This window comes from Macaca nemestrina, chromosome 11 (genome assembly GCF_043159975.1).
Source record: "Macaca nemestrina isolate mMacNem1 chromosome 11, mMacNem.hap1, whole genome shotgun sequence".
Taxonomy (NCBI): Eukaryota; Metazoa; Chordata; class Mammalia; order Primates; family Cercopithecidae; genus Macaca; species Macaca nemestrina.
In genome coordinates this window covers 72,557,751-72,565,277 of record NC_092135.1, presented here as the reverse complement: position 1 = coordinate 72,565,277, position 7,527 = coordinate 72,557,751, and the positions used below count along the sequence as shown (strand labels likewise).

Below are 7,527 nucleotides of genomic sequence, written 5' to 3'. Positions count from 1 at the left end.
TGCCGCTGTAAAGGGATTTTGTAGATGTGATTAGGGCTGCATTTAAGACAGCGAGATTGTCCTCAATGGGCCTAGCGCGATCACCTGAGACCTTAAAAGGGACTAGGCTCTTCCAGGCAAAAGAGACTAGAAGTGTGAGAGGGATTCAACATGAGGGAGATTCTCTGTTGCTGGCTTTGAAGAAGAAAGCCACGTTGCAAGGAATGCAGGTGGCTTCCAGGAGCTGAGAGCAGTCCCACAGGTGACAGCCAACAAGGTAACAAGGTCCTCAGTCCCACTACCATAAGGAATTGAATTCACAGGGGCCAGTGACCTGAATGAGCTTGGAAGTGGATTATTTTCTCCAGCACCTCCACATAAGAACTCAGGCCACCTGTGCTACCTGTGAACCGAATCACACCATGTCCTGACTTCTACAGAGCCATGAAATAATAAATGGCTGTTTGTCTTGAGCTGCTAAATTTATGGTAATTTGTTACACAGCAACAGGAAATGAATGTGGATTATTTAGCGGAAAAAGAAAAATAAATTAGAAGAAGAAGATTTACAATATGATCCCATTCACCTGGCTTTCATTAAATATTTGTTGATTAAGAAAAACAAAAATACATAGAAAAAAAGACACAGGGAATAATATATATCCTACTATTAGTGGCTATCTCTGGTGAATGGGATTGCAGGAGACTCACTTTCTATATTTTATGCTTATGGAATATTTGAATTGTTTAGAATAAGAACTATTTTTAGTAAGGAAAGAAAATGATAAAGTCAAAATATTTACTAAATTTGCTATCTCAGACTAAAGCTTAAATTTCATCTTGTTCAACTCTTACTGTCTTAAGTCTTTTTTGGAATAAGGTATAGTGTAAATAGGTAAAATATTTAGCTCTCAAGAGCTCAGTCCTTTCAGTTTTGGATGTATCTATTAAATATATGCTGAGCATTTTTTAGGTGCAAAGCAGCTTCCTTCCTTCCTTCCTCCCCAACACATCCTGATTCTTCACAGTATCCCTGGCCTAGCATGGTGCTGTCGTCCCTCGTAGCATTCCGTTTCCTCCCTGCATTGATGCAGAAGAGAAAACTGAAGCTAGTAAACAGCCTTTAGCCAGATCTACCTGAATCTCAACAATTCTTTCCAACAATAGAAACAGTATTTTCTTATTTTGCTATTTGGCACCAAGGAATTTGGATGCCAGTCAATTCAGGTCATTCACACCAGCAAAAGCTCAAAAGAGGGAACAAAAAAAGGAAGTAAAGCCAAGAGACGGTATTAAATAGTGGTTAAAACAAGGGTGTTAACATCAAAATAATCTGGATTTGGAAGGCCGCAAGCTAAGTGGTCTTGGGCAGGTTACCTAAGCTCTCTGAGTCACAGTTTTCTCATCGGTAAAATGAGGACAAATATCTAAATCACAAAGTTACTGTAAGAATTCAGTGAGGTACTCTGTAAAAGCATCTCACTTATTTATCAAGTGGTAATGAATACTGAGAATGTGCTGGTGCTGGGAAGACTGTGGTGAGCCAGGCAGGCAGGTCCCTTTGCCTACTCTCTCCCCCTAGACTGGGGCTACTATCTACTGGGGAAGAAGTAATTAGAATAAACAAACGCTTGTTATAAGAGGGGAAGTTCTAAGGCACTACTAAGCTAATTTAGAGGTCAAAGTAAGTCCCCAGATGGTAGTTATGAAATGGTAAGCAAATATATGTATTTAATGACATTGTGCCCTGCTTAGTTTGTCCTAGTTTTGCATCTCAACATCCTTCTATCTACCTCACTTCTCCCTTTTTCCCAAGATCACTGTAACATTTCTAGCCTAGCTTAGTCTTCAAGCAGCATCCAAGTCATTTTTTCTTATTAACTCATTCATATCAAAGTGTACATGACACAAAGGTTTAGCATAATACCTTTGCATGCTACTAACTTCAATGTCTTCATTTTAAGCCGAAAGTTGGCATCACCTAAGGGAACAAGGTGTCTGTTGAAGAATTTTAGGGTTTGATATTTTTTATCTTTAATTTTTTAACTTTTTAAAATAATTTCAGACTTACAATTAAGTTGCAAAAACAGTAAAATTGTTTCCATATACACTTCACCCAGCTTCCTCAAATATTGACATCTTGCATAACCATAGGCAACTTATTGAAACTGTCAGAGGCATGTGAACCAGAGCAACTCCACCTTAAATAGGAGCTGGGTAAAATGAGGCTGAGACCTACGGGGCTGCATTCCCAGACAGTTAAGGCATTCTAACTCACAGAATGCGATAGGAGTTCAGCACAAGATACAGGTCATAAAGACCTTGTTAATAAAACAGGTTGCAGTAGGCTGGGCGCGGTGGCTCATGGCCGGGCGCGGTGGCTCAAGCCTGTAATCCCAGCACTTTGGGAGGCCGAGACGGGTGGATCACAAGGTCAGATCGAGACCATCCTGGCTAACACCGTGAAACCCCGTCTCTACTAAAAAAAAAAATACAAAAAACTAGCCGGGCGAGGTGGCGGGCGCCTGTAGTCCCAGCTACTCGGGAGGCTGAGGCAGGAGAATGGCGTGAACCCGGGAGGCGGAGCTTGCAGTGAGCTGAGATCTGGCCACTGCACTCCAGCCTGGGTGACAGAGCGAGACCCCGTCTCAAAAAAAAAAAAACAAAAAAAAAAAACAAAAAAAAAAAAACCAGGTTGCAGTAAAGAAACCAGCTAAAACCCACCAAAACCAAGATGGCCACCTCTGGTGGTCCTCACTGCTACACTCCCACCATCACCATGACAGTTTACAAATGCCATGGCAACATCAGGAGGTTACCCTATATGGCCTAAAAAGGGGAGGCATGAATAATCCACTCCTTGTCTAGCATATAATCACGAAATAACCATAAAAATGGACAACCAGCAGCCCTCAGTGCTGCTCTGTCTATGAAGTAGCCATTCTTTTATTCCTTTACCCTCTTAATAAACTTGCTTTCACTTTACCCTATGAACCTGCCCTGAATTCTTTCTTGCGGGAGATCCAAGAAACCTCTCTTGGAGTCTGGATTGGATCCCTTTTCCTGTAACAAAACCAGAAAACTACCACTGATAAAATACTATTTAGGTTTTGATCTAATTGAGAGAAGTGTTAAAAATTTGAAGAGAGAGAACCAGGGCCATTTTGGACAACTGATTACTGGCCTTATGAGTGATTTAAAACAATGGACAATTCAGAACACAATTTATTTTTGGCTTTCAATGATGAAATGAAGGGGGAGGTATTTTACCTTCCCAATTTTCTTTGTATGTATCAATGTTGAAATTCCCACAGATTCCTGAGAAACATAAACTCAAGGGTCCTTATCTCAACAAACATTTAATCAATTCCATACAAGATACTAGGAGCTCTACTGAACACTAGGGAACCAAAGGTAAGATTTCCTATTCACTTGTGTGCCACTACTCTGCTCATCTTTAGGGAAATTATCCCGTTTAATCCTTACAACAATCCCAGGAGGTAGGAAATATTGTTATCCCTATTTTACTGGAGCAAAAAATTGAGGTTTGGAGAACCCTTATTAGTTCCCTCCAAACCCAGGGACGAGGCAGCTCCTGGGTTTAATTTCCTTGCTACACTGTGGTTAGTGCTACTGATATGTTTTCAAGTCTGGAGCAATATATTTATATGTTAAACTGCTTGTCTTCATTTTATATAAAACATAATATATGCGTATTACCATAGAAAAGGTTTAAAAAGAAAGGCAAATAGTTAATGGACCTTAAAAAGATGGATGCATTTAGACAAAAATTTGCCAATGGGAAGAGTTTCCCATGTTACTAAATGTCTTTCCCAGAGGGGTCATTGTATCTGTTAAAAGCATATCAAGATACACGTGTGCACACTGGAGTGGTACAGAAGCAGAGAAAGCCAGGAGTTAAGGTCCCTCAGCACGGTGTAACAATTCCGAAGTCCACCTATTTGTAACCGCCCAATGGGTTCATCTTGCCCACTGCCTAGACAGAGCCGATTTATCAGGACTGGGAAATTGCAATGGAGAAAGACGGGTTTACAGGTTTACGCAGAGCCAGCTCTGCGGGACACCAGAGTTTTATTATTACTAAAATCAGTCTCCCCGAGCACTCAGGGATGAGTTTTTAAGGATAATTTGGCAGATAGGGGGCTTGAGAAGTGGGGAGTGCTGATTGGCCAGGTTGGAGATGGAATCACAGGGAGTCAAAGTGAGTTTTTCTTGCTCTTTTCTGTTCCTGGGTAGAATGGGAGAACTGGTTAATCCAGATTACCCGTCTGGGTGGTGTCGTAGTGTGATCCACTGAGTTCAGGGTCTGCAAAATATCTCAAGCACAGATCCTAGGTTTTACAATAGTAATGTTATCCCCAGGAGCAATTTGGGGGAGGTTCAGACTCTTGGAGCCAGAGGCAGCATGACCCCTAAACTGTAATTTCTAATCTTAAAGGTAATTTGTTAGTCCTGCAAAGGCAAACTACTGGTCCCTAGGCAAGAAACGGATCTTTTCGGGAAAGGGCTATTATCAATTTTGTTTCAGAGTCAAACCAAAAACTGAATTCTTTTCCAACGGCTACGCCCAGGAGTGAACAAGGACACTTTAAAGGTTAGAAGGAAGATAGAGCCGGTTGTACATATGATTTCTTTCACTGTCACAATTTCCTCAGTTATAATTTTGCAAAGGTAGCTTTATATTCTCACCTTTCTGCTTTTATTCAAAGGGATACACAGCCTTTATATTTTAACAATATGATCCAATGGTTATTACATTGAGCAGAACTTTTTGTTGTTATTCCTTTCAAATGCACACTCTCGGTAGCTATATCGTCTTAGTGAGTGAATGTTAACTTTTCTTTGGGGCCTGGAGGTGGCAGCTCTCAGAGCTGGTCAGAACCCCCTGATGAGCAGGAGTTAGCTTGGGCAATGGAGTACAGCTTCAGTTTTCTCCACGTTTGCTGTGGATCCTACCGTATTTAAGGATGTGGGTGGCTGATGATAAATCCATCCCCACTGGCAGCAAAACAATTCAATTCCACCCGACTGATGAGGAGAGGCAGCATCTTTCCCAGCACGTTGTTCCCACACAGTGGGCAGGAGTCAGATGCGTGTGGACCTTGGGCCTCTGTGGGGTTTACCCAAATTTGAAATCCATTTTTAAAAATTAATTTGAATTTCAGATATATGAAAGTTTGGACCCTCTTTATTTGAGAGCAGACGGGAAAGCGTGGGAAAAGGCGTTCCTTCCGGCTCGGAGAGAGGGGACGCCCCCACCCGATCCCCCTGCCAGCAGCCGCAAGAAGGTGGAGAGGATTCAAGAGTTGGGGGAAAAGGCCCTGGGCTAGACTCCCCTTCCAGTTCCCGCTCCTCTGCAAACTCCTGTCCCGGGCGCCCTGGCCTCGGTCCCCTCGCCGCGCAGGGGAGCGGGACGGAGGAAACTGTGAACTCCAGCCCCGACCATCCGCCCCGCCGCGCTCCTCCGCGGGAAACTGCGGGCGCGGAGCCCCATTGCCGGCGGGGCAGGCGGGCGCGCGGAGGGCAGGGCGCGGGCCGGCGGGGCCTCGCGGCGCGTCCACATGTGGCGGGGCGGCGGGGGGGCCGCGGCGCCGAGGGGGAGGGCCCACATCTCGGCGAAGTTCCCGGATGGTCGCAGCCTCCGGGCGCTGAGCGCTTTTCCTGCCCGCGCGGCTCAGCCCTGCGGACCCCGGGAGAAGTTTCCCAGAAAAAATGCCCAGCGCGGCGCGGGGCTGTGGAGTCGTCCGGAGCCGCTGCGCGGTAAGGGACGCGTCGCCTCTGGCGCGACCCGGGTTCCAGGCTCCCGGGCGAGGGCGGGGGGGAACGCCGGGAGGGGCTGGGCTCGACGGCGGGGCTTGGAAGCGCCGCTTGGCACCGGTGACGCGGGTGGGGCGACTGGGGACGTCGAGGCCGCGTCCCCTGCGAACGGTGGGCGCGGGCGCGCGGAGGCCTGCGGCCCGCGCGTCCTGCTCCCCGCTGATGGCCCGGGGAGGAAGCGGCGGTGGACGGCCGGGGGTCCCGCGCCTAGGGCTGGGCTCACCGCTGGGCTCCGCGGACCCGGGCCGCCCCGTGGGGCTTGGGACCCGCTATCTCCGTAGGTCTCGAGCAAGGGCTTCGCGGCGATGCCTTGGGGCCGCACCTACACCCCAGCTAGGACGGAGGAGGACGCTCGGGCATCCCCCGGGGCCGGCTCAAGCTCTGGCACCGCCCGCCTGCCTCTGTGGGAACCGTGCCCCTCCCGCGCTCCAGCCCGCCTCCCTCCGGGCACTCCCGGGCGGCCAGCTCGCTCCAGGTCGGCGTAGACCTTGGAGACACTTCCAGTCCCCGTCAGTGCTTTTCGCCCGGAGTGGGAACGGGGGTTGGGGGGGCGCTTCCCTCGAACTCTCCAGACAGCTTCACTTCAGTCTCGCGTCCCCTACCTTTTTCTACTATACACACTTTTCTTTTTAAAGAAAGAACTGTTAGCGTTGCGAGTGTAAGGGAAAGCCGCTGACCCAGTCTCTGTGAGCCTTTGTTAATCGCAGAGAGCTCTAACTCAGACCACTGGTGGTTGGTTAGACTTTGAGCTCTTCGCGATTAACAAAGGGTGTGGCTGTGTGGGGAACTGAGCCTGGCGAGGTCTTCTGGTCCTGCTTAAATCCCGATGGAATATTTCTTCTTCAGCCACGGTCTCCTGGCCTTATTGAGTTCTCTGGGAAACTCTCAAGTTGGCTCAGTGACCAAGTGGACTTGGTCCATTTTACTGAAAAGCGGGTGTCCGTCCTGCCCCCTGGGTCGTCTCTGGACCCCACCCTACTCCCATTCCTCCATCCCTGGCTGCGTGTAGCCCCAGACTCCAGTCTGGTGCAGCCGCAGAGCCCGTGAACAGATTCCACGCTGGGTGGGTTTTCTTTTGCCAGCTTCCCAAAGCAATGTCAAAACAATACTGTAGCTTGATCTTGAGTCGTTGGTAGATTTTTCCATCTTCAAAAATGCTAATTTTTGTAATGGATAAAATAACTCCAAGAAATGTTCTACTACAGTTTGTAAATCACCTTTTAAGTTCTTGAGGTGAGAAAACCCTTGATAGGCTATCAGCACTCTGCCTATTAATCCCTTTCCACTGCACACAACACTGCCTTCTACTGTGACTGTGTATGTCTACCTGCCTGTCATCCCCACAAGGCTGAGTTTCTCAGGGACCTGGAGGTGCTATAGTCTGCATATCCCCAGCCACCCGTGAGAGCCCATTACCTGTTGAATGGAAATATTCAAACTAAACTCTGCAGATGTTATGAAACCAGTTCAGAAATATTGTCTTCCTCCCTGGGACTTACCCAACCCCTGCCATAACTTTGGCTCCATGAAAACACGTCAACTCTTTTAGGTTGTGTGAGGTAGTGCAAAGAGATTTGTAAGCAAGATAAGATCAAATTCTGGGATATTTAAAGAGAATGAGATTATTTCCACCTGGGGGGATTCATGCCTCCTTCTATTTGTTCATTTTACAGATCGTGGTGTATTCAGCCACTTTCTGGTGCCCTTAGGC

The 7,527-nt window shown here is 47.3% G+C and overlaps 1 protein-coding gene across 1 annotated transcript in view; it reads left to right on the top strand.

The window, feature by feature from the left end:
- The first annotated feature begins 5,606 nt into the window (after positions 1-5,606).
- The window catches only part of LOC105483207 (WAS/WASL interacting protein family member 1), a 120,705-nt gene continuing 118,784 nt past the window's right edge, over positions 5,607-7,527 (top strand). The window contains exon 1 of the mRNA XM_011743931.2: positions 5,607-5,759. The gene's annotated coding sequence lies outside the window, so the exon portion shown is untranslated. The remainder of the gene's footprint in view (positions 5,760-7,527) is intronic.